General features: G+C 44.5%; 1 long non-coding RNA gene across 6 annotated transcripts; it reads left to right on the top strand.

Moving 5' to 3' along the window:
• Positions 1-5373: 5373 nt before the first annotated feature.
• LOC123741600 (uncharacterized) lies at positions 5374-23147 on the top strand. Of its 6 annotated transcripts, XR_006769052.1 has the most exons (8): positions 5381-5894; positions 15744-15826; positions 15937-15953; positions 16261-16397; positions 17144-17437; positions 20457-20782; positions 21249-21479; positions 21688-23147. It is a non-coding gene; the product is annotated as an uncharacterized lncRNA (long non-coding RNA). The 6 variants fall into 6 exon arrangements; XR_006769054.1 differs by lacking the exon at positions 15937-15953 and having other exon boundaries at positions 5382-5894; XR_006769053.1 differs by having other exon boundaries at positions 5374-5894; positions 15744-16397; positions 21249-21582.
• The last annotated feature ends 2963 nt before the right edge of the window (positions 23148-26110 follow it).

The raw sequence follows: 26110 nt of genomic DNA, 5'->3' as shown, positions 1-26110 counted from the left end.
ACAACAATATCACAATGAATGTGTATGCATGTGTCTGTACCTTTGTGCATGTCTCTTCACAGTCCCTGTTGTTCCATAAGGTGTATTTTTACCAGTTAAAAAAAAAAAATTGGATTCTACTGCTTGCATCAGTTACCTGATGTGGAATAGAGTTCCATGTTGTCATGGCTTCCTTGTCTCAGCCTCCAGTATTTATGCTGCAGTAGTTTGTGTGTCGGAGGGCTAGGGTAAGTCTGTTATATCTGGAGTATTTCTCCTGTGTGAATTTAAGTATGCTCTCTCTAATTCTCTCTCCCTCGGAGGAACCGAGCCATAGGACCATGCCTCAGGACTACCTGGCATGATGAATCCTTGCTGTCCCCAGTCCTCCTGGCTGTGCTACTGCTCCAGTTTCAACTGTTCTGCCTGCGGCTATGGAACCCTGACCTGTTCACCGGACGTGCTACCTGTCCCAGACCTGCTGTTTTCAACTCTCTAGAGACAGCAGGAGCGGTAGAGATACTCTCAAAGATCGGCTATGAAAAAGCCAACTGACATTTACTCCTGACGTGCTGACCTGTTGCACCCTCGACAACCACTGTGATTATTATTATTTGACCCTGCTGGTCATTTATGAACATTTCAACATCTTGGCCATGTTCTGTTATAATCTCTACCCGGCACAGCCAGAAGAGGACTGGCCACCCCTCATAGCCTGGTTCCTCTCTAGGTTTCTTCCTAGCCACCGTGCTTCTACACTGGCATTGCTTGCTGTTTGGGGTTTTAGGCTGGGTTTCTGTACAGCACTTTGAGATATCTGCTGATGTAAGAAAGGGCTATATAAATACATTTGATTTGATTTTTAGTCATAGTAGTTCTTCCTAACTCAAACTATTGTCTACCCAGGATGGTGTTTCCTTCTCTTCCCAGACCATATATGTCCCAGCAGCACAATCCTCAGCTCTGAGACTTGGAGGAAGTCATCTGGCAGAGAGAGGAGGTTTATCCATTTCTAAATCGGAATCTATGCTTCAACATTGTTTTGAGCACGTGGACTGAGGAATGTTCTGCGGGCACCCTAACGCTTACAAGGACTGTGTGTTCTCGTACTCTGTGATGAAGTAATTTAAGCATGTCAACCCTGGCAAGGCTGTGGCATCCTAAACTGGAGCATGTTTAGACCAGCTGAATAATGATGAGTGAGAAAGTTAGACACACAAATATCATACCCCCCACCAAAAAAAATGCTAATTTTTATCCTTATTTTTTAATAAAAGTGACTCAAATGACAATATATTATTTACTATTCATTTGTATTGGGCACAAAATAATCTGAAACACAAGCAAAACTAACAGCAAATGCATCCAACAAATGTGTAGAGTCACAAGCTTGATGTAGTCATTGCTTGCTATGAATGTGGACACCAAATACAGTATATGGATTTGCTGCGCTCTTCTGTATGTGCCATCTTTTGTTTTTCAGGCAAGCCTGGGGAAAGGACTGAAAAAAATGCACTTAAAGAGTCAAGACAGAGACACCAGAAAGAGGCCCAAGAAGACTTGGACGCAAGATCAGAGGCCAGTGAGGGTTGTTCAGAACTCACTCAATCCGGTAAATTGGTGACGGTACGCTTTGAGCTGCTTACCTGACACTGACGGGGTTACAATTGTCTCCACTTCCCTCCTCTGTGACCCTAACTATTTGATGTGTACAGATCTGTAAAGGTCAAAGCAATGTAGTGAAAACTAAGCCACTGCAAAGCTTAAACTTATTCACACCCTTCAGATCTGCAAATATTTATGGTTGAGGTCTGGAGTATGGAAATCAGCTGTTAAAAGTTCTACTCGGCGAGAAGACGTTGCATGCACAAAGTAAAAATATTGGGTACATTTCCACCACAACTAAGATTGTTGAAGTGCAAGGATAAACGTTTCCGCTGTTTTGGTCCCGCAGCTCCCACGTTGTAGCAGCTGTGCAAATGCGCAGATAGTCTTGTGTGTAAAAAAAAAAGTCCATCCTGCTCCCCTCCTCTCTACCTACATTTCCCTCACAGTCCCTTCAGTTTCCCTTGAGTCCTGTTTGTTTGGCTGTTTAGCCTACCTTAGTTATCCCTCACCCGTTCCCAACCAATCAGAGCGTGGACACTGCACCCACTCAGGACAGAGCGTTATCGTCCTCGCTTGTGGACTATTATTATTGTTATTATTGGGGCAGCAGGTAGCCTAGTGGTTAGAGCATTGGGCAAGTAACCGAAAGGTTGCAAGAATGAATCCCCGAGTAGACAAGGTAAAAATCTGTCGTTCTGCCCCTGAACAAGGCAGTTAACCCACTGTTCCTAGACCGTCATTGAAAATAAGAATTTGTTCTTAACTGACTTGCCTAGTTAAATAAAGGTTAAAAAATATATATACAATTGTGGACAGTAACAAGAATAACTAGCCAGTGCATTGAAATGTAAGTTGCAGGGGGAGTTTATTGGATTTCTTTTTACATGTGTAATAATGCATAATTACCACAGATTACATAGTAACTTTGATACGTTTGCAGCCATATGTTGTATTGTACAGCTATTACTATTCTTTAATGTTGGAGTTGCCAATACTGCTTGGCATATTCTGCCCTCCCAAGCAAGAAGGCAGTAACTGCTCATTTGGTCGAAAATGAGTTAATGTCATTTTTGTTACATTAAATGCACGCTTAATCATGTGGACAAGTATCCTGCCTCTATTGTGTTTTGGAGAAAATGTGGGTCATGTTAGCATAAAGTTACTGTGAAACCAAACTGAACTTACTGCCTTTTAGCTTGGTTTCAACCTGCCCTTGGCTGCAGTTACTGCGTTTTACCTTGGTTTCATATAATTTTATTCTGATAGTGATGCAATCGAACGTGTATGACACTGACTGACAGCTACACACACATACATTGCTAATCTAGGGATACAACACCATGGCACAGCATTCCTGGGGGAATATGATGGTTGAACTTACTCTGAAACGCCGACATCCAGACACTTAAGAACTAGCTCTTCTATAGTGGCCTTTGTTAAAGTGGTAGTTGAGCTGCCATGGGCGAGCTTCTAGAACCCTCCCGGACGGGTAATTTATGAACCTGTGTCGCTGGGGCAAATCAGCACCGCAGGGCCTGAGAGAGAAGGTGCCATAAATCTTTATCTTGTCAGTCTCAGTAATTAGTTTAAATTCATTTTCAATTTAAGTGCTTTATTGGCATGGGAAACATATGAAATAGATAAACAAAAACAATAAAGTTAACAGTAAAACGTCCAAAATAATATTATGTTTCTCTCTCTCTTACAAGAGGTTCATCTTTAGGTTAATGTTTATACTGCTAAGTTTATAGCCCTGTTTATAGCTGTTATAATAGTCTAATTATGCTTATTGAATGCATCTATAATTATGACACTTTACTGATGCTGTTATGTTATGCATGTTTTTGCCTTATAGAACCACAATTCATTCTGAGAAACAAGTACTATTCAACCACGATTCACTCCCAGTCAAGATTCATGTTATGACCAAAAGTGTCTTAATGTGTGTTGGTGAAGAGGAAAATGAATTAAAACCCTGAAAAGAGAAGCATCAGGATTGTTACTGGACATCCTGTGGAGGGTCAGAAACCAAATCACAGTCGGCATAATTGTACTAGCGTGTGAGGGAAATCACAGCCAACCGCTCAGACGGGTGAGGGCATTCACAGCCGACCGCTCAGACGGGTGAGGGCATTCATAGCCGACCGCTCAGACGGGTGAGGGCATTCACAGCCGACCGCTCAGACGGGTGAGGGCATACCAGCCGACCGCTCAGACGGGTGAGGGCATACCAGCCAACCGTTTTTATAGTTTGACTGTGTGTGAGCAACTTCCATTCATTTCTACTCATTCATTGAAACTGCAATGATGGTTGTAGGGCGAGTGCAGGTAGAAGTGCATTTCATGGTTTACAAAAGTTTCTGATAAAATGTGTTGACGGTGCCGAATAAAAATGTAAACAAGTACTGTACTCTTTGCTGTACTTGTTGACAGTCTCTCTCTAGTCAAGGTAGCAGAAACAAACACACCTACTGCCAACAGTGCAGTATGTGCGTTTTTTTATATTAAAGTTTGGAGATCTAATTGGAATGCCTTGGAGATCAATAAGTCGACCATTTGGTGACCATTGAATTAGAATAATATTCGATTGTTAGATTGTTTTTAATATTCTGTGTGTGCCCTATCTTTTTGGTTTTTCCAGGCAGGCGTCAGAAATAGCAGAAAAACCACAAAGCGGCCCATGAAGACTCGGATGCAGGATCTGAAGCCAGCGAGGGTTCTTCAGAACTCACTCGCAAGAAACCACCTTGTCTGGTACAGGTTAAAAGGAAATTTCACCCTGGAGGAATCTGGGCTTGTTTTCATCATGTCTGAGGCATTTCTAGGACAGTGAGATGTGTTTCACCCATAATTGCCAAGGAAGAAGGCAGGTCAGGGCTTCGCGCGCTGAACGATACACCCTATGACGGCTACCGGTGTATTGATGGGAAGGGGCGAGATATAAATATAGTCCTGCTTTGTGGCATTTCGAAGGCTCTATGTTATACTGAGCGCACTATAGGTTTGTGCGGTAGTAGATATCGTTGCCCTTGTTCGATAGAGCCATTCAGAACTAAGCTAAGTAAGTTATCCTACCTGTTTGGCCCTGTATGGGGGTTTCATCGGATGGGGCCACAGTGTCTCCTGACCCCTCCTGTCTCAGCCTCCAGTATTTATGCTGCTGTAGTTTATGTGTCGGGGGGCTAGGGTCAATCTGTCACATCTGGAGTATTTCTCTTGTCTTATCCGGTGTCCTGTGTGAATTTAAATATGCTCTCTCTAATTCTCTCTTTCTTTCTTTCTTTCTCTCTCTCGGAGGACCTGAGCCCTAGGACCTTGCCTCAGGACTACCTGGCTTGATGACTCCTTGCTGTCCCCAGTTCACCTGGCCGTGCTGCTGCTCCAGTTCTGCCTGCAGCTATGGAACCCTGACCTGTTCACCGGACGTGCTACCTGTCCCAGACCTGTTGTCCCAGACCTGCTGGAACCCTGACCTATTCACCGGACGTGCTACCTGTCCCAGACCTGCTATTATCAACTCTCTAGAGACAGCAGGAGCGGTAGAGATACTCTCAAAGATCGGCTATGAAAAAGCAAACTGACACTTACTCTTGTGTTACTGACTTGTTGCACCCTCGACAACTACTATGATTATTATTATTTGACAATGCTGGTCATTTATGAACATTTCAACATCTAGGCCATGTGCTGTTATAATCTCCACCCGGCACAGCCAGAAGAGGACTGGCCACCCCTCAGCCTGGTTCCTCTCTAGGTTTCTTCCTAGGTTTTGGCCTTTCTAGGGAGTTTTTCCTAGCCACCGTGCTTCTACACCTGCATTGCTTGCTGTTTGGGGTTTTAGGCTGGGTTTCTGTACAGCACTTTGTGATATCAGCTGATGTAAGAAGGGCTATATAAATTGATTTGATTTGATTGGACGTCTTTCAGCGATGTTCCTATCGGCGGATTCATTGCTAAATATACAAGCAGACATGTTTTCCAGTCTCTGAAAGACTATGACTTGTGTTGGGCGATGCTTCGTGCACTGGCCCGTCCCTCCCCCAAGGTGGGTTTTTTATTTTATTTATAAAAAGAAGCAGACACTAACAACAATCCTTTGGCCAAAACTGAAAGAACTGACTAGACGCAATGGCTTCCTCTCATCAACACAAATTCGACGATGAAGTATCTATTAGCTACATGGAGACATTCAACCATACATGTTTCAACCGGGATATAGCATCGAGGATTCGATTTAGCTAACGTTAGAAGCTCAAACTACAGCCGATGTAGCACCAAGAAGGCAGATGACAAATACGACTAGCTAAGTAAGTTATTTTTCCTGGAAGTCACCTAACTAGCTAGCTAACTTTAGTTTAGTCTATTTAAATCCATATTGTGTATTGCTGGCAAACATACTACTGTGTTATAGTGAAAGGGAAATAATTTTTTATTTCTTTTTCTTTTTACTAACTAAACAACTAGCTGTTGTCATATTTATGACAAAAACTAGAATAGGTTTTACAATGAGATTTTTTTATATCTCGATTGTAAAACCTCTTCTCTTTTTAGTCGTAGATATGGCAAGCTACTAAACAGAAAGCTACAACCAGTCACCTAAAGCTAGGTTTACTAGCAAACGTTAGCACATGACTGTAGTTGGCTAGCTAGTGATTCAAGCTATTCCTATCCAGTGCCACTCACGGGTGCAAAAGTACTGTATACAGCAAAACATGAACCAAGACTAGATATCCTCAAATGTACATACAGTACTAGTGGATCGTTCTTATGTTGAAGGGCTATTTAAGACGAGAAACATGTACCAGCATGTGTATATACTGTGACTTGCTGAATTATTGGCACCCTAGCTACTGTAAATATGAAGAAAAGTCTGAAAATGTTTCACTGTTTATCAGCTTGATCTTACACTCAAAATATTGTGAATCTAACATTTCATTTAGTTAAAATTGTTTATTATAATTACTTTATTAAAAAAAACATGCGTCACAATTATTGGCACCCCTGCATTTAGTACTTTGTGCACCCTCCCTTTGCCAAGATAACAGCTCTGAGTTGTCTCCTATAATGTTTGATGAGGTGTGAGAACACGTAGGAAGGGATTTGAGACCATTCTTCCAAACAGAAACTCTCCAGATCCTTCAGAGTCCTTGGTCCTCGCTTGTGGACTCTCTTCAGTTCACCCCACAGGTTTTCCATGGGGTTTAGGTCAGGGGTCTGAGATGGCCATAGCAAAAGCTTGATTCTATGGTCAGTGAGCCATTTGTGTGTGGATTTGGAGGTATGGTTTGGATCGTTGTCCTGCTGGATGATCCAACGGCGACCCAGTTTTAGCCTCCTGGCAGAAGCAGACAGGTTTTGGCCTAAAATCTCCTGCTGCTCTTGCTGCTGGTGATTCTCTGATCCACCTCTACGCAGATGACACCATTCTATATACTTCTGGCCCTTCTTTGGACACTTAACAATCCTCCAGACGAGCTTCAATGCCATACAACACTCCTTCCGTGGCCTTCAACTGCTCTTAAATGCTAGTAAAACTAAATGCATGCTTTTCAACCGATCACTGCCCGCACCCGCCCGCCCAACTAGCATCACTACTCTGGACGGTTCTGACTTAGAATATGTGGACAACTACAAATACCTAGGTGTCTGGTTAGACTGTAAACTCTCCTTCCAGACTCACATTAAGCATCTCCAATCCAAAATTAAATCTAGAATCGGCTTCCTATTTCGCAACAAAGCATCCTTCACTCATGCTGCCAAACATACCCTCGTAAAACTGACTATCCTACCGATCCTTGACTTCGGCGATGTCATTTACAAAATAGCCTCCAACACTCTACTCAGCAAAATGGATATTGTCCATCACAGTGCCATCCGTTTTGTCACCAAAGCCCCATATACTACCCACCACTGCGACCTGTATGCTCTCGTTGGCTGGCCCTCACTTCATATTCGTTGCCAAACCCACTGGCTCCAGGTCATATATAAGTCTTTGCTAGGTAAAGCCCCGCCTTATCTCAGCTCACTGGTCACCATAGCAGCACCCACCCATAGCACGCGCTCCAGCAGGTATATTTCACTGGTCATCCCCAAAGCCAACTCTTTTGGCCGCCTTTCCTTCCAGTTCCCTGCTGCCAATGACTGGAACGAATTGCAAAAATCACTGAAGCTGGAGACTTCTCTCCCTCACTGACTTTAAGCGTCAGCTGTCAGAGCAGCTTACCGATCACTGCACCTGTACACAGCCCATCTGTAAATAGCACACCCAACTACCTCATCCCCATAGTTATTTATTTTTGCTATTTTTGCACCCTAGTATCTCTACTTGCACATCATCATCTATCACTCCAGTGCCTTACTACTACATTTGCACACACTGTATGTAGATTTTTCTATTGTGTTTTTTTCTTCTATTGTGTTATTGACTGTACGTTTGTTTTTGTCGCACTGCTTTGCTTTATCTTGGCCAGGTTGCAGTTGTAAATGAGAACTTGTTCTCAACGTGCCTACCTGGTTAAATAAAGGTGAAATAATCTTTACAAATAAAAAGTACTTGGAGTCCATGATGCCATGTATCCTACCAAGGTTCCCAGGGCCTTTGAAAGTAAAACAGCCCACAACATCAAACACACCACCATACTTAACGGTGGGGATTAGGTTATTTTCTGCATGACCATGACTCTTTTTATACCAAATCCACCTCTGGTGTTTGTTGCCAAAAAGCTCTATTTTAGTCTCATCAGACCATAGAATCTGGTTCCAATGACATTTAGCCAACTCCAGGTGCTTACATTTGTGGTTTGGTGACAACAGAGGCCTTTTCCCTTCCAAATAACTTGTTGGCATGGAGTTGGCACCCAATTGTAGCTTTGGAGACCAAGACTTCTGCAATTCTCCAACTGTAATCCTTGGGAGACAATTTTGCCACTTGAACCATCCTTCTCACTGTGCCTGGGGGAAAAATACACTTGTGTCCTCTTCCAGGCAGGTTTATCACAGCTCCAGTTGTTTTACATATCTTAATTACTGCCCTAATAGTGGAGATGGGTATTTTCAGGCGTGTAGCCATCTTTTCATAGCCATTGCCTGATTAGTGAAGGTGAACCACCTTTTGTCTCATTTAATTTCTGTGTTCTCTGGCCTTTCTCATGTCGATGGATGACCAAGGGCATTTAGCCTGTGTGTCACCTCATTTTTATACCCCAGTAAAACAGGAAGTCATGGATGACCACTTAAGAGTTCCCAAAGACTCAGATGAACAACAATGACATTTCTTAGGACTTTATTGTTAATATATACTTAGGGTGCCAATAATTCAAGAGGGTACTATAAGAAGATGCAAGAACATGGCAGATTCCTGCTTGATGTGACAGAGTTAAATCCAAATGTGCAGACTCTTCAAAGTCCTTGTACCAACCAAGTTGGCAGTGTCAGTGACCAGGAATGTGGTTGGGTACTTAAGTAAACAAAACGAATACAAACCTTCCCTAACATGCAAAGTAGGATATTCCCTTAAAACAGCTGCAGGAGTACTCTGGCCTTTCCAAATGTCGATGTCACGGATCCCCCCGGTACTGCTGCTCATTCTGTTCACTAGGTCCGGAGGTCGACCTCACCGGCCTTCTAGGCTTAACTGAACTGTGTTATTACGCACACCTGGTTCCAATTCCTCACTGATTGTGTTTGTATAAATGTGCCCTTTGTTTCCCCATTGGGCTGTCGATTATTGTTCCCATGTCCGTTGGTCGTGTGAGTACCTATGCGTTGTCTCAGCCTGTTCTGCGTATTGTGTATTACGGGTCTCGTCCCGTGTCGTTCTACGAGGTTTACCCTCGCTCTTTTGTTTGGGTACATCCCAGTGTTTGTTTTGGGTGTATTAAAAACCCAGATTATGTATTCCTGCGCCTGTCTACGTAATATAGTTACTGGACACAAGGTGTAATACGTAATGTAGTTACTGGACACAAGGTGTAATACGTAAAGTACATTCAGAATGTATTCAGACCCCAGCTCTGCCTCTTCCACTGGATCCCCCACAAGGCTGTGTGTTCTCTCCTCCCCTGTACATACTATACACTAATGACTATCGTAGTGAATATGAAAACAGGCACCACATCAAATTTGCTGATGACTGTTGTCATCGTCAGTCTACTACAGGATGGAGAGTTTGAGCATTGGGCCTGTGGTAGATTACTTTATGTCATGGGGTGAGAACTGCTTTCCTCTGACTGAATGTCTCCAAAACTTAAAGATATGGCCATTGACTTTAGAAGACAGCCACTGAACCCATATACCCACTGTGGTCATGGGAAATGACATTGAGCTGGTTCGTACCTGGGGAACAGTGCTGGACAACAAGTTGACGTTTGAGGAGAACACAGATGCCATCTGTAAAAAAAATAATAATGAAAAAAAAAAGCACAGCAGCTGATTTTTTTTTTTTCCTGAGAAAGATTTCAAGAAGATCAATGATGACACTGTTTTACAGGAGTTTTATTGACTCCGTATTGATGTTCTCGATTGTGGCCTGGTTTGGCAATCTTAATGTTGGGTGGTTAAGGTGGCCAGCTAGGTCATCGGGGTGCAACAGGCACAGCTCTCAGTGACATTCAGAAAGCATGTGGTGAGGAGAGCTAACAGTATTCTAGACTGTCCTGATCACACTCTCCTTGTCAATTTTGCACTTCACCCCTCAGTTTGTCGTTTTAGACTTTCCAAACTCAATAGCAACAGATACAATAACTATTTTATCCCACAGGACAAACTTTCTGAATCTACACATGAAATGTCTATTTTTTTTGCTGCACTTCTGCACAATGATTTTTACTTTTTATCGGTCATTGTTTCATGTCATGTGGATATCGGTTGTCACTTATTAAATGTTTTTTTATTGATGAACCCTGACTGCACAAAAAAAAGTCCTAATTGAGACAATAAAGAACTTGAAGGGTGTGAAAGATTATGCAATACAACAGTGACAAAAAATATGTAACGCTGTTCAATAGGAGGGAGGGAGAAACATCAAGGCTACTGCTAAAAACATACGTCAGAAAATCTGCTGTCTCAGCCATTGCCTGTCACCAAGGGAGTACCCCAAGGCCCAATCCTAGGCCCCACGCTCTTCTCAATTTACATCAACATAGCTCAGGCAGTAGGAAGCTCTCTCATCCAAGTAAACTCAGCAACAACATAAAAAGTTATTTTTCGGGACCCTGTCTTTCAAAGATAATTCATAAAAATCCAAATAACTTCACAGATCTTCATTGTAAAGGGTATAAACACTGTTTTCCATGCTTGTTCAATGAACCATAAACAATTAGCATGCACCTGTGGAATGGTCGTTAAGACACAAAGCTTACAGATGGTAGGCAATTAAGGTCACAGTTATGAAAACTTAGGAGACTAAAGAGACCTTTCTACTGACTCTGGAAAAACACCAAAAGAAAGATGCCCAAGGTCCCTGCTCATCTGCGTGAACTTGCCTTAGGCATGCTGCAAGGAGGCCTGCGGACTGCAGATGTGGCCAGGGCAATAAATTGCAATGTCTGTACCTTGAGACACCTAAGACAGCGCCACAGGGACAGGAAGGACAGGTGATCGTCCTCGCAGTGGCAGACCACGTGTAACAACACCTGCACAGGATCGGTACATCTGAACATCACATCTGCGGGACAGGTACAGGACGGCAACAACTGCACGAGTTGCACCAGGAATGCACAATCCCTCCATCAGTGCTCAGACTGTCCGCAATAGGCGGAGAGAGGCTGGACTGAGGGCTTGTAGGCCTGTTGTAAGGCAGGTCCTCACCAGACATCACCGGCAACAACGTAGCCTATGGGCACTAGCCCACCTTCACTGGACCAGACAGGACTGGCAAAAAGTGCTCCTCGCTGACAAGTCGCAGTTTTATCTCACCAGGGGTGATGTTCGGATTCGCGTTTACCGTCGATGGAATGAGCGTTACACCGAGGCCTGTACTCTGGAAGGGGATCGTTTTGGAGGTGGAGGGTCCGTCATGGTCTGGGACGGTGTGTCACAGCATCATCGGACTGAGCTTGTTGTCATTGCAGGCAATCTCAACGCTGTGCGTTACAGGGAAGACATCCTCCCTCATGTGGTACCCTTCCTGCAGGCTCATCCTGACATGACCCTCCACTATGACAATGCCATCAGCCATACTGCTCGTTCTGTGCGTGATTTCCTGCAAGACAGGAATGTCAGAGTTCTGCCATGGCCAGCGAAGAGCCCGGATCTCAATCCCATTGAGCACGTCTGGGACCTGTTGGATCGGAGGGTGAGGGCTAGGGCAATTCCCCCTAAAAATGTCCGGGAACTTGCAGGTGCCTTGGTGGAAGAGTGGGGTAACATCTCACAGCAAACCTGGCAAATCTGGTGCAGTCCATGAGGAAGAGATGCACTGCAGTACGTAATGCAGCTGGTGGCCACACCAGACACTGACTGTTACTTTTGATTTTGACCCCCCCTTTGTTCAGGGACACATTATTCAATTTCTGTTGGTCTCACATGTCTGTGGAACTTGTTCAGTTTATGTCTCAGTTGTTGAATCTTGTTATGTTCATACAAATACTTACACGTTAAGTTTGCTGAAAATAAATGCAGTTGACAGTGAGAGGATGTTTCTTTTTTTGCTGAGTTTATTTACTAGCTAGTAAGTCTCAAGACATGAATACATTTTTTGATACATTAGCTAGCCAGCATTTTAATAACAATAACTGGTGTCTGGCTATCATTAGCTAAATTATCGCTAATGTAGCTAGCTAGCTAATGGGAAGTTACATTGATAACATTAGATTGGGTTAGGTTGCTTGCTTGCTAGCTACCCAACTGTCTATGTGCTGAGTGCCTTATACAGTTACTGTTAGCTAGCTAGAGCTGTCTAGCTAACGTTAGTGATTACATTACCTTTAATAATGCCTGGGTATAAAAGTAATGTTAAACCACTTAAAATTCAATGGTGTAGCTAAATGTTACCTAGCTAGCTAACTTGCTCAATATGGAGGACAGTGACGTAGGCTAATGTTGTTGTGCAGTGAGTTTGTCCTTGGGAAAATTGTAGGTTGGAAATTAACATTAATTACTAAGAGACACAAGACATTAACTACTAGCTAACCTGTAGTTAGGTACAAATGTTTTATTTAACCAAATTCTGATGTTAACCAAATTAGTAGCTAATATATCAAATACTATAACTACAAATGCAATCATTGCCTGGCGGAGAAGGCTCCACAAGGAGCCAACTAGTAGTCAGGGTTGCAATGTCTGCGGTTTTCCCACGAATGGACTACTTTGAAAACGGTGTTGTGGGTGAAAATGTATTGGTCGTGGGTTGCTGATTTTTTGGGGTCTACTTCCAAGTTGCATCCCAGGTAGCACAAACATCTGGCCCACATTTGTCCTAATTCCAGCACGCCAGATCTAAAACTGCTAGCAGCTGGATCCGGCCAAAGTCCAAAATGAATGACTGTACAGACTAAGCCTGAGTCATTCGGCCCAGATATGGCAGCCGGAACTGAGCCAAAGCTCCCCCACCTCAACCACTAAAAATGTAGGTAGTAATATTGCAGCTATCAACCGAACTATGAACAACATAAACATGAAAAAAGACGTGACATTTTCTTATTTTAAGACTTTTATTTAAATAGATGAAATTGACTGTGTGGGTGTCCTCCCTCAATAGACACTATGTACACTGTCGTTCAAAAGTTTGGGGTCACTTAGAAATGTTCTTGTTTTTTAAAGAAAAGCAAATTTTTTGGTCCATGAACCTTTTCACACGTACCAACCCACAGGTGTGATCATTCTACAGTGGTCCCTGTAGCATACGATCAAACCGGTGTGATTAGAATGCTTATTTAGAACGGCCAGTTTCGAATGACGCAACAATCAACATTTGAGCTGGCCACAGTTTTTTCAGTAACATTTTGCACAAACAGTCTTTACAAAGTTATGTCCAGAATGTGAGCAGTTTATTTTTGGATGCAATGTTCAGACATTCACAGAAGTATCTACAGCATAACACAATCATCCAAACCGGAAAAATGTTTGCTACGTTTGTCCTAGCGCTAACTGAGGAAAGATTGACGTAACAAGCGGTCATATTTTTATAACTCTCATCTGACATAAACTACAATAGAAATTAGCTAATAGCAATTACTATTTATAATTAATCACATCACGGGTGAGCTCACCATTGATCGAAATAATTGAGTTAAACACTTTCTAGAAATCGAAAGTAATCGGACGATGGGTAGTTTCTGCGCACCACCATGCTTTCCCCCCCCTCACAGGAACCAAAGATAATAAGAGAAGACAAGATGAGTTTGGTCTGTTTATAGTATGCATGTTGAAGGGGGTGTGTCGTCTACCATCGTTCACATCCTACCATTCACTATCGGAAGTTCTCAAACTGAGTGAATTCTTACTCACCTCATTTTGTTATAACTGGAATTAGCTTAGCTCATCATAAATCAGTACAACCTTCAAAAAAGTATTTTACACACATAATGTGCCCATTACAATCTATGCAAGAATCGGAATGCATGATTTGTCAATAGTACTTAAACGTGAATAAAAAAGTTTATATATAAATAATTCCCCCACAAAACATTTTCCGATAGTGATTTATTGATTCAAGTGGCGCGTGCCAGCAGTCAATCACGTAACCTCTCACTCTGAGCCATTCAGGGTTGTTGTTTATGTATGTAGCTAGTGAGATAAGCTGTAGCATTAGCAATGTCTTTCAAAAGGAGACCACTCACAAATGAGGAAATTCTGGAGGGTTTTTTTCTTCTAAAAATGAGTCAAAGTCAGGAATCAGATTCTGACAGTGAGGAGCTGCCCCCCAACCTTGTATCCATTGAGAACCCTGAATCTGAGGACTCCTTGTCGACTGACAAAGTCCCAGGTCCCTTTGAAGATGCTGGTGGTGATGGAGGCAGACTGACCGTGGATGAAGTACAGGAGTTCTGTGGTAGCTGGAAGGCCGCCAGCCATTTCACTCCTCCTGGCCCTGCTGTTTGCTTTGATGAGTCCCAGTCTGGAGTGCAACACCCCTTGCCATTACCATCTGAGGCAGAGTGCTTCAAGCTGTTTCTGACAGAGGAGCTGGTGAGAGACATAGTAGAGACCAATCGCTATGCCTTGGAGCTACAGGAAAAAAGAGCCAGGAGTGAGGGGGAAACTCGCTAAATGGGTAACAACCACAATTAATGAAATGCATACCTTCCTGGTGACAGTCCTTCTCATGGGGATAGTAAAGAAGAACTCCCTAAGAGAATACTGGAGCACAGATCCTATGTTTGCAACTCCCTTGTTTGCCACCCTCTATTCCCAAGACCACTTCCTAGTTCTGCTGCGATGCCTGCATGTCGTCAACAATGCTACTGCCATCCTAGATGACCCGTTATACAAAATAAGAAATGTTCTTACCAGCCTGGCATCAGCATTTGGTCGGGTCTTTGTGCCATACAACGACCTATGCATTGATGAGTCCCTGATGTTATGGAAATGTAGGCTGGCGTTCCGTCACTATATTCCCTCCAAAAGGCACAGGTTTGGGGTCAAGTTCATTGTCATGTGCGACGTGAAGACAGGATTTGTCCAGGACATTATAGTTTACACAGGGTCCACCACTGACATCCAACATTGAGAGGCTTGGGGTGTCCGGGTCCGTGCTGATGACCATGCTGGCTGCTTATCTAAGCAAGTGACACACTTTGTATCAGGAGCATAACAGGGATAACCCTGTTATCCTGGGAGTGCGATGGTCGCCTTGATCCAGTACATTCAGCACAGAGACCAGGAGGGGGGCAGCTGCTGTGGCCAGGCCCGCCGCAGCCAGCACCACCCCCGCCAGTAACACCCGGCCCAAGAGTGCGGCAAGGTAAGTGTTACATATCATCTTACAGGAAAATAGAATTCTACTTGTTCCACACAGTTGGAAATGATCACATATTTGGTATGTTTTGTTGTCAAAGGCCTCTTGGTCCTGTGATCTCGGCGTTCCTGTCAAGGCACTCTCTCGTCCCAGGTGAACTGCAGGCGAAGATGAAGAAGCTCATGGCTTCTAAGACCATTTTAACTTTTTGGAATAAGCTGTGTAGCTCACAATCCTTTTTCTCTCCACGTGATATAAGGGTGTCTTTCCCTCAGCCGGCACTGCCACCGACAGAGCCATTGGACGCAGAGCTGGTCAAAGCAGCCGCTGACGTAGACACACGTACGTTTTTACGTCACTATTAATTGACATAGGACATTTGATAAGTTTTGATAACTATTCAGTTAGTCTGCTGACATATTAAAGTGTTGTCACTTATTTCCTATCATCAGCCCAAAGAAGTGTATTGGTAAGAGTAATTTGGGTTTAGAGGAGAGTCACTGCATGTATGCACAATTAAACGTCTTGCCTTGTCACAGCAGCTGTCATCCAGCATGTCACGGAATCATGAGTTTCTCTTTTCCATTTTAATCAATCTTTAAATTTTACTCTGAATTCTTGACCAACACTCATTTCATTATTTTGTTACATCCTATCACTGATTGATATTCATCTGGGCATGTTGGAATGTGCTATTATTTTAATCTATCTCATCTACATTTCTAATATGACACTGTCATTCATTCAATTGATTTATTTCTGTGTCACTGCAAAAGCCGTAGCCCTACAGGTCCTCCCATCGCTCCCTCTGCCTCAAACTGACCCAGTCCCAGCCCCACTGGGGCAGAACGAAGAAGATGATTTGCCCCGGCAGTCCTTCCTGCCTCCAAAGCCCGCCTCAGAAAGTGCTGAGGTAAATTCATCAACTGCAATTCATCACACTATTAGGATTTTAAACAGTATGCAATTCTACAGTTTCTCTCTCCCTGTCTATTTCTCTGAAACTTTACCATCACTTCTACCCCCCTCACTCTCTCCTCTCACTCAGCTGTTGCTTCCTGTTAGAGCCGATTCGGACATATTTGTATAAAAGACTGAACATACCGAGCTCCATGTATATTTGTGTAAATATATTAAATATGAATGTATATGATGAAATATTAGGTACCTTTATGATTTATATTTACCTGATTGAGATATATTCATTTGTTGTTAGTTTTTGGCCCCCCCTCTTGCCCATTCATTGTACTGTGGTAAGTGTGTTAGGATAAAGGCAGGAAGTTGGGCCCTCGGGGGGGGGTGTCCGGTGTCCGGGTCCTGACAAAGTTATGTGGTGGACGCCTCCCCAACCTCGGGCGATCTGCTATCAGCCACCCGCATCCCTCGACCCCTTCTTCGCATGTCAGCTGTTCCTTTGGATGTCCATGCGTATATGGGCATACAAGCGGGCATGCCCCCAGCCTGTGTGCAGCGGCTGCTGACCGCTGGTATCTCATGGCCACTGAGTACCTGTAATGTGGTCGGTGTAAGAAGAAGGTCGGGGGGTGGTCACGGGACCTTGTTGATCAGCTGAACGCTCAGCACCGCTGCCAGTTCCCAGCAATATTGACATGTAAGTTCACAAGATTACATTCATATCATTGATCTCGCTCTCTCTAGGCTGTCCTGTGACCTGCGGGTTGTGAGCATGCTGAGGTCGCGCACATTGGGGAACAGTGCATCACAGACCTACAGCAAGCTGTGTGAGTCACAGTGAGTCCTGGATGCGGAGTTCTACACGGTACCTCGGCGAGTGCGAGCAGTTCACCAGTCCTCCAGAGATGCCCCCCGGTGCCCTCACCCGTCTGGCTGCTGACGGTCTACAGCCATGACGTGCTGTCGCGGCTGGACGAGGTGTAGGCCAGGGTCACCTCCATCTTTGGGTCCATCTTAAAGATGGACTCTACCAAGAAGGTGAGTTTTCACTTAAAGATCTAAAGATAACTGAAGTCTGATTTGTATGTCTTTGCGTGTCTGTCTCCAGGTGACCAAAAAACTTGCAGGTACCGCTGCAGGCCTGGGTTACCAACATAGGTAACGAGCATGGGCAGGTCGTCATCAGAGTCCTCACTGCCAGTGAGGGTGAGGGCCTGCTCCCCATGGCGGATGGTCTTATGGAGCAGCACCGGCTCGCCGGGGTGGCGCCCCCTCAGCTCGTGTATGTGGACCGAGACTGCTGCTCAAGCTTCGGCAGATCCAAGACAGCTGCCATGTTCAATGAGTGGGACCAGCTGGTTGTTCGGCTAGACATCTGGCACCTGTGTGGCGGTTTGCGTCACCAGCTCTACAGTCCCTTCATGCTGTCAGTCTGCATCTTTGAGTGGGATGCAGGCGATGTCCGCCGACTGCTGGAGGCCATGAGGTTTGAGCTGGAGGGGAAGCACAGGATGGTCGGCCTCACAGAGGCGGAGGTTTCGAGGCAGATCGACAGGAAGTAGATGGCACTTCACTGTCGGCGTTGTTCGCGGAGCTACGGCAACCGAAGTCCATCTCCTTGACCTCAAGACTTTCAACAACAGTGAGAAGGGAGTCAACACCCTGGGCATCCCGTTGCTGGAATCCATCCGCATCCAGGCAATCTGGAAAGGGCAGAGGTGCCACCTCCACTGCATGCAGGACAAACCCGGTGTACACCGCCGTTGGTGATTTTGCCGGTTTATCGCTGCGCACAGGCCTTGGAATCATTCCACCTCAACCGGTTGATCCCAGGTAATTGTCATTATATAGTTTAAAGTAATGCTTAATGTTAACAGCAACAGCTCTACCTTCCTGTTGGATGGACTGGTGAGGTGGAATGAGGGCCGTGCGCAAGCAGCAGAGGAAAAGAAGAACAGGCAACCCCTGCTCTCCTACAGTGGCCACCTGCAGCACATCCTTAATATGGTAATTTACATGGGTGTTGTAAAGCTGAAGACCCTCAAAGACTACTGGAAAACTGCACCCCTCTATAACTTGCCTTTCCCCACCACGGTAATTTCATGCAAAAGGTTTCTGACCATCTCACGGGCGCTTCACATCAGTGACCCTAAAGTTGATGAGGAGAACGAGAAGAAGCGAGGCACAGCAGGGTTTGATAGGCTCTGCAAAATAAAACCTCTACCACAGTGTGGTTGAGGCCTACAAGACCTATTTTCAGCCCGCCCAGAACCTGTCCATCGATGAGAGGATGGTAGCCTCAAAGGCCAGAATTGGACTAAAGCAATACATGCGTAATAACCTGACAAAATGGGGTTTGTTTTAGCCGATTCTGCTTGTGCGTACACGTGCAATTCTTTTGTCTATGAGAGGAAGAGCAGTTGTGCGACCGGTAAGGGGCTTAGCTATGACTGTCATGGAGTTGTTAGATTTTCATCTCCTGGGGAAGGGCTACAAATAGTTTGTGGACAATTTTTACACAAGCCCTACCCTATTTGCAGACCTTAGGAAGCTGGAGGTGTGTGCCTGTGGCACCATCTGGACCAATCGAGTGGGATTCCCCAAAACAAAGGTCAATGACATGCCTAAGCGGGCTGATCGGGATACCATGAGATGGATTCACCAGGATGGCCTACTATTTGTGAAGTGGATGGACACCAGAGAGGTGGTCATGTGCTCCAGTATCCACAAGTCCTTCAGTGGTGATCACGTCGTCCGGCGTGTGAAGGGCGCTACTGGGGCATGGACCATCAAGAATTTCCCCATTCCTGCAGCAATAAAGGACTACAATAAGAGCATGGGGGGTGTAGACCTATCAGACGCACTGATAGGCTACTACAATGTCCTCCACAAGAGCATGAAATGGTGTAAGACATTGTTTTACCATTTCATAGACATTGCTGTGGTGAATGCCTTCATCCTCCACAAGGAAATGGCCAAGAGCTGTGGACAGCCCCCCCATCTCACAGCTGGCTTTCAGAGAGCTGCTCATCAACGAGCTTGCTAGCTACAGGAAGTCCGCTGTAGCAGCTTCTATCCCCTCTACCTCTGTACCTTCTGCTCCTTCAACCGGTAGCCTTTACATGCCAAAGTTCATCATTGCAGGCAGGGATGTGCCTCAGGGCAAGAAGGGCTCAGTAGGGAGGCTTCGTTGTGCTCTTTGCCACAAGAAGTCCCCTGTGACCTGTACAACTTGCTCGGTGACCCTCTGTTTCACACCGGAAAGAGACTGCTATGGGCTTTGGCATCAAGCAGGATATTGTGTAGAGGACTGAGGGTCTGCACAACATTGTATATTGACACTGTAAATAGTTACCATGTTATTTGAAATGTTCAAAAAATAACTGGGGGGGTGTGTTAGAATAGATATTTTGTATATAGTTATTTGTATCACTGTACCAATTCGGCCACTGGGGTACATTCGGGAAACTTGTGAGGGACACCTGGGTGACTTCATGTTCAAAGTCATGTTCCTCGCTCATTCCTGAAGGTATCCGTCTGAAACTTTGGAAAAATACTGTTGCCCACAATTATGTTATAATTAGAAATTATCTCCAGCATCATATCTGAATGTTTGTCTGAGTGTTTGTTCATTTCAAAGATGCTACAACTATAAAAGAACAGAAAACGTATGTTTATTTCCTTGTCTTTTCTTCTACCAAATCTATTGTGTTATATTCTCCTACATTAATTTCACATTTCCACAAACTTCAGAGTGTTTCCTTTGAAATGATACCAAGAATATGCATATCCTTGCTTCTGGGCCTGAGCTAGAGGCAGTTAGATTTGGGTATGTCTTCAGGCGGAAATTAAGAAAAGGGGGGGGGGGAAGCCATAACAGGTTAACCTTAGCAGCCGAAGGGTGCTCGTCAAGGACCAGGTTAAGGACTACACCAAGCCTAGCGAGTACACTGGTTAAGTTGAGTAAGAGAATGAACATTTACATAAATTGCATTAATTACATCCCATTAACACTTCCCTACTCTGCTTTTGCCTGATTTTTTGATTTTTTAAATAGGGGAACACCTCGGAGTTGAGTACCTGTACTCGCAGACTACTGCAGGATGTCAGCGCGGACCCTGAAGTTTCAGAAGAGGTAGCCGCCGTCGAGCAGCTCGACGAGGAAGACAAGGGCTTTCAGGAGGATGTGGACCCGACAGTTCACATCCCTCCTGTTACTCCTATGAGCGTCCCGTCCTCCAGCTCAGCGGCACCTCTGTAAGGGAAACCGCTGACGCACCCAGGTCTGGGCCATCCTGTCCCACCGCGCCTGAAGACGGAAGCTCTCCTGAGGCCCCTGATCGCCAGAATTCTCCTCACCCTGACCACTCCTCTGATTCAGAGGTAAGAGTTTGCAATAAGGAATTGAGACCAAAAGCACAAGAAATGTTTCAATTGTTTAATACCAAGGATACAGTCAGCTAAGTGCATACATTTAGAAAGTTCACTACACATTTTATACTCTTCCCTTGTAGGCGTCACCAACCCAGCTATACATTTTATGACCCTAATGAGTTTCCCTCCTTTCCCCTGTGGAATGTCCATGGTCCTTTGTTTAGCTAGCCATATTCTGGGCCTGACCCTGCTCTCTGATCCAAGGCAATTTCCTCTTATCTGATTAGGTCAACCTTTCTAAATTAGGATACACCCAGTTTCATGGCCTAAACTCCATTAATACTCACAGTAATCATTCACTAAACAGGATACAAACAAACTAGTTTAACTGGAAACATGTTACATTTGAACTAAATCCAGCAGTGTGATTTTCAATTACACAACATTAAATAACATCTACCTATTTCTTTTGTAGAGGAATCATATGTCTGCAGGCTTGCCGGGGCCTTGGTGGGGATGAGGAACCACAGGGTAGATGGTCTGGTGGCGCTGTGGCTGGCACTGCCAGACTACGACAAGCAGCGCTTGATCTACCGGCATGGTAGATCCCGACACCAGGAGAGAATTGTTTGGTGGAGACCATTTGCAGTCGCCTCTGTCAAATCCATCTCAGCGCCATGCAGTCTGCCGGCGTCAAGACGAGCAGGTGGGTGCTCATTCTGGCAGACTACGTGGCCATCAGGGAGGCAGTGCTGAACAGCCCGAGATTGATAGCTCTTTGAGCTTAATCTAAGGACCATCAGTCAGTAGTAAGACATACTCATGGAAGACTTGTTACATAAAGCCATGTGACTAATGCCTAATGACAATCTGAGTGACAGCTCGTGCTTGTTTGTTTTCTCTCCCTGTTTCAGGTACTACCGGCATCAGAAGGAGAGGATTGGGGCTCGCCCCTCCACTACCAACGGGAGGGATCCAGGCACCCTTCCCTTCGCCCCCCCGATCCCACGCCAGGCCATCCAACAAGGACGGCTCGCCCACGCGCCCATTCTGCCAGCCCATCTGGAGCAACAACACCCCGCATTTCCGGACCCCTCCCAAGCCCTGCCAGCCCAAGGACCACCCCCGGCTTCCTCTTTACCTCCTCTGGTTCCAAGGACAACAGCTTGGCGGAGGACAAGGAGGGGACAGCCGGGAAGGCAGCAATATGATCCAAATGCGGGTTGCCGAAGCGGCGGGAGACGGGCATAGTCACGTCGGTGGAATGGCGTTCTCCTCTGTTGTTGCGGGGGGTAAGAACCATTAGCTGGCGGAAATGAAGGACGCTAAAGGGGCGAGGTGACAGACACTGAGCCACTGGCTGGTCGGATATTTTTTTCGTTTGGAACCATGTCTCCTTTCTCACTTGTTGGTACACTAATGCATCTGTCACAAAACAAAAGGGCCCGGCTGACCACAACAAAGCCTCTCAAAGCACATGGCTACTTAATACGCATTGTTGACCCATGCCTTCTGTCACCCAGCAAAACCCCCCTTTTCCCCTCTTCCTTGGACTGAGAAGATTACGGGATCGAGAAATCACCCAGAGGTTTAATCAGAATTTGAAATCTTGGAACACAGGTTATCTTGGTGAATGATAGTGAAATTTATCCACGGGGCGGCCAATCTTATCTTCAATAAGCTTTGCGAATCGTTTATGCTTCCCCAGCAGTCAGTTCTAATAGCGAACTGACTATGCTGACTAGTCACCTCGCCTCAAAATGATCCGTGAAGGCTTTTGCTACATCTTCCCCTTTAGTAGTACCATGCATGGGTTTTAGACCAAGCACCTCTCCTCATGTACCTCTGAGTCACAGTATCTTGCAACAACTGCCAGACGTGAAATGTCATTCACATCCACACTAAACAGGTGCATCTTTTAACGCTAAAGTTTGCTGTTCCTTTACATTTTCAACCATCTCGGTAACGTGCCTTTCAACAGACACATGCATGTCTTTTATCTTTGAGATGATTGTGTCTTTGTTAGGCAATCCATCAAATAAAGCCTGCAAACTGAGGAAAGACTCCTTAATATATTCCCCATTAGTAAATGGTTTAGCAATGCACTGCGCAACTTTGTAGCTCCCCTCTGTAGCGTGATTTTTTTGACAGCATATAGATTTGTAAACACACTGCTTTGCTTTTCATACCTGGACACAGCCCTCTTGATTCCTTTAGCCTTGTCCGCCTCCTAGGAAGTTTTCCTCATGTGTCGTTTAAAATGACGCTGTACACTTGACGTCCGACAAACAACAGTTTTACCACAGCCAGCTCTTAAGTAAAATGAGTCCATAGTCCTTTGTCCAAGACGCAATAAATGAGCGGACATGTCTTATTTTTTTCTTTCTGATGACATTTTTGTGCCCTGAACTTGTTTAAATACCAAAAGAAAGCTTGCTAGCTGCTAGCCATGTAAAAATGTCTCACCTTCAGTGCCGCCTTGGTTTTAAATTTGTCAGGAGAGGCGAGGAGGGTTGTCTTGCGCTTAACTAATATGAAACTCCTGCAAAATCATGAAAGCCCATTGGCTAATCAGGATTGACATCCCTTGGGAACTACAACATTGCAGTTAATACCAATTCAATTTCAACTGGCAAAAATAAATGAAAAACATCAAGCCAAGGCTTAGCACACCATGCAAAAAATTATAATACAATAAACATCCAGTTTTTATTTTTGGGGGGTGGCTTGCCAAGGCTGGTATGCGTAGCTTGCCAAGGCTGGTATGCGTGGCTTGCCAAGGCTGGTATGCGTGGCTTGCCAAGGCTGGTATGCATGCGTGGCTTGCCAAGGCTGGTATGCGTGCCTTAGGTGGCTGACTCGTCTCACGGGGTAACTGACAATTCCTACCTTCACCTTATCGGGCAATAATCTGCATCAACACTCAACATGACAAACAACGTCTTCTCCGTTTCCCCACTAGATCTACGTCTCACCAAACGGTGGGCGCCACAGTCACCTGGAATTTTCAATTTCAACTACTCCTCCTCAACACTTAATGCCACCCCATTACCACTCCTTTCAATGGTGCCTTCCTCTGGAGAGCAAAGCATGTCACAATTCATGTCCCTAAAGCCGTAATCAACAGTTAAATCATCCTCACTCTCGTCACGTTCAACTTCCTCCTTAAGCTCTTCCAAATGTTCTGTGAGATCCTCCATTCCATGTTTACTCAAAACATATTCCACTTTTCTCTTGTCCACCAGATCTTCCAGAAGGCTTGTGAAATCCCCCGCTCCATATTTATTAATATGTTCCACTTACTTCCTTGTCCGCCATCGTACCGCGTGTCTCAAGTTCATCCTGCACTGGAACGTCACCTCGTAACTTCATGGGAGTCATGTGGAAAGGCTACTTGTTGTTTTGGGTGTTTTGAGTGACGGATTCAACATTTACAGAATATTCCTGTAATGTTTTCTCCTCGTCAGACGGCAGCAGCCTAGTACAGTGGCTTGCGAAAGTATTCACCCCCTTGGCATTTTACCCATTTTGTTGCTCTACAACCTGGAATTAAAATGGATTTTGGGGTGGGGGGGGGGGGTTGTTTCATTTGATTTACACAACATGCCTACCACTTAAAGATGCAAAATATATATATTTTTTTGTAAAACTAGAAATTAGACCAAAAAACTGAACTTGAGCGTGCACAACTACTCACCCCCCCAAAGTCAATACTTTGTAGAGCCACCATTTGCAGCAATTACAGCTGCAAGTATCTTGGGGTATGTCTCTATAAGCTTGGCACATCTAGCCACTGGGATTTTTGTCCATTCTTCCAAGGAAAAACTGCTCCAGCAAGTTGGATGGGTTCCGCTGGTGTACAGCAATCTTTCAGTCATACCACAGATTCTCAATTGGATTAAGGTCTGGGCTTTAACCTCTTATGGCTAGGGGGCAGTATTTTCACGGCTGGATAAAAAACGTACCCGATTTAATCTGGTTACTAATCCTACCCAGTAACTAGAATATGCATATACTTATTATATATGGATAGAAAACACCCTAAAGTTTCTAAAACTGTTTGAATGGTGTCTGAGTATAACAGAACTCAAATGGCAGGTCAAAACCTGAGAGATTCCTTTACAGGAAGTGGCCTGTCTGACCATTTCTGGAACTTCTTTGCCATCTCTATCTTTTACAAAGGATGTCTGCTCTAACGTGACACTTCCTACGTCGTCCATGGGCGCTCAGAGCCCGGGAAAAACCTGAATGTCGTCATCCCAGCCCCAGGCTGAAACACATTATCGCCTTTCTCAAGTGGCCGATCAAGGGACTGTGGGCTTAGGCGCGTGACCTGGCCGCCCCCCGTCTTTGTGATTTTTTTCCTCTGTTTGCCGAAAAGGAGATTCCCGGTCGGAATATTATCGCTTTTCTACGAGAAAAATGGCATAAAAATTGATTTTAAACAGCGGTTGACATGCTTCGAAGTACGGTAATGGAATATTTAGAATTTCTTTGTCACGAATTGCGCCATGCGCGCGACCCTTATTTACCATTTCGGATAGTGTCTGAAACGCACGAACAAAACGCCGCTATTCGGATATAACGATGGATTATTTTGGACCAAACCAACATTTGTTATTGAAGTGGCAGTCCTGGGAGTGCATTCTGACGAAGACAACAAAAGGTAATCAAACTTTTATAATAGTAAATCTGATATTGGTGAGTGCTAAACTTGCCGGGTGTCTAAATAGCTAGCCCGTGATGGCTGGGCTATGTACTTAGAATATTGCAAAATGTGCTTTCACCAAAAAGCTATTTTAAAATCGGACATATCGAGTGCATAGAGGAGTTCTGTATCTATAATTCTTAAAATAATTGTTATGCTTTTTGTGAACGTTTATCGTGAGTAATTTAGTAAATTATTAGCAAATTCCTCCGGAAGTTTGCGGGGGGTATGCTAGTTCTGAACGTCACATGCTAATGTAAAAAGCTGTTTTTTGATATAAATATGAACTTGATTGAACAAAACATGCATGTATTGTATAACATAATGTCCTAGGTGTGTCATCTGATGAAGATCATCAAAGGTTAGTGCTGCATTTAGCTGTCTTCTGGGTTTTTGTGACATTATATGCTAGCTTGAAAAATGGGTGTCTGATTATTTCTGGCTTGGTACTCTGCTGACATAATCTAATGTTTTGCTTTCGCTGTAAAGCCTTTTTGAAATTGGACAGTGTGGTTAGATAAAGGAGAGTCTTGTCTTTAAAATGCTGTGAAATAGTCATATGTTTGAAAAATTGAAGTTTTTGTATTTTTGAGGAATTTGTCATTCGCGCCACGCCTATCATTGGATAT

Source organism: Salmo salar, chromosome ssa03 (assembly GCF_905237065.1).
Source record: "Salmo salar chromosome ssa03, Ssal_v3.1, whole genome shotgun sequence".
NCBI lineage: Eukaryota > Metazoa > Chordata > Actinopteri > Salmoniformes > Salmonidae > Salmo > Salmo salar.
Note: the sequence above shows the minus strand (reverse complement) of the source record. Positions and strands in the feature narration are given on the sequence as shown.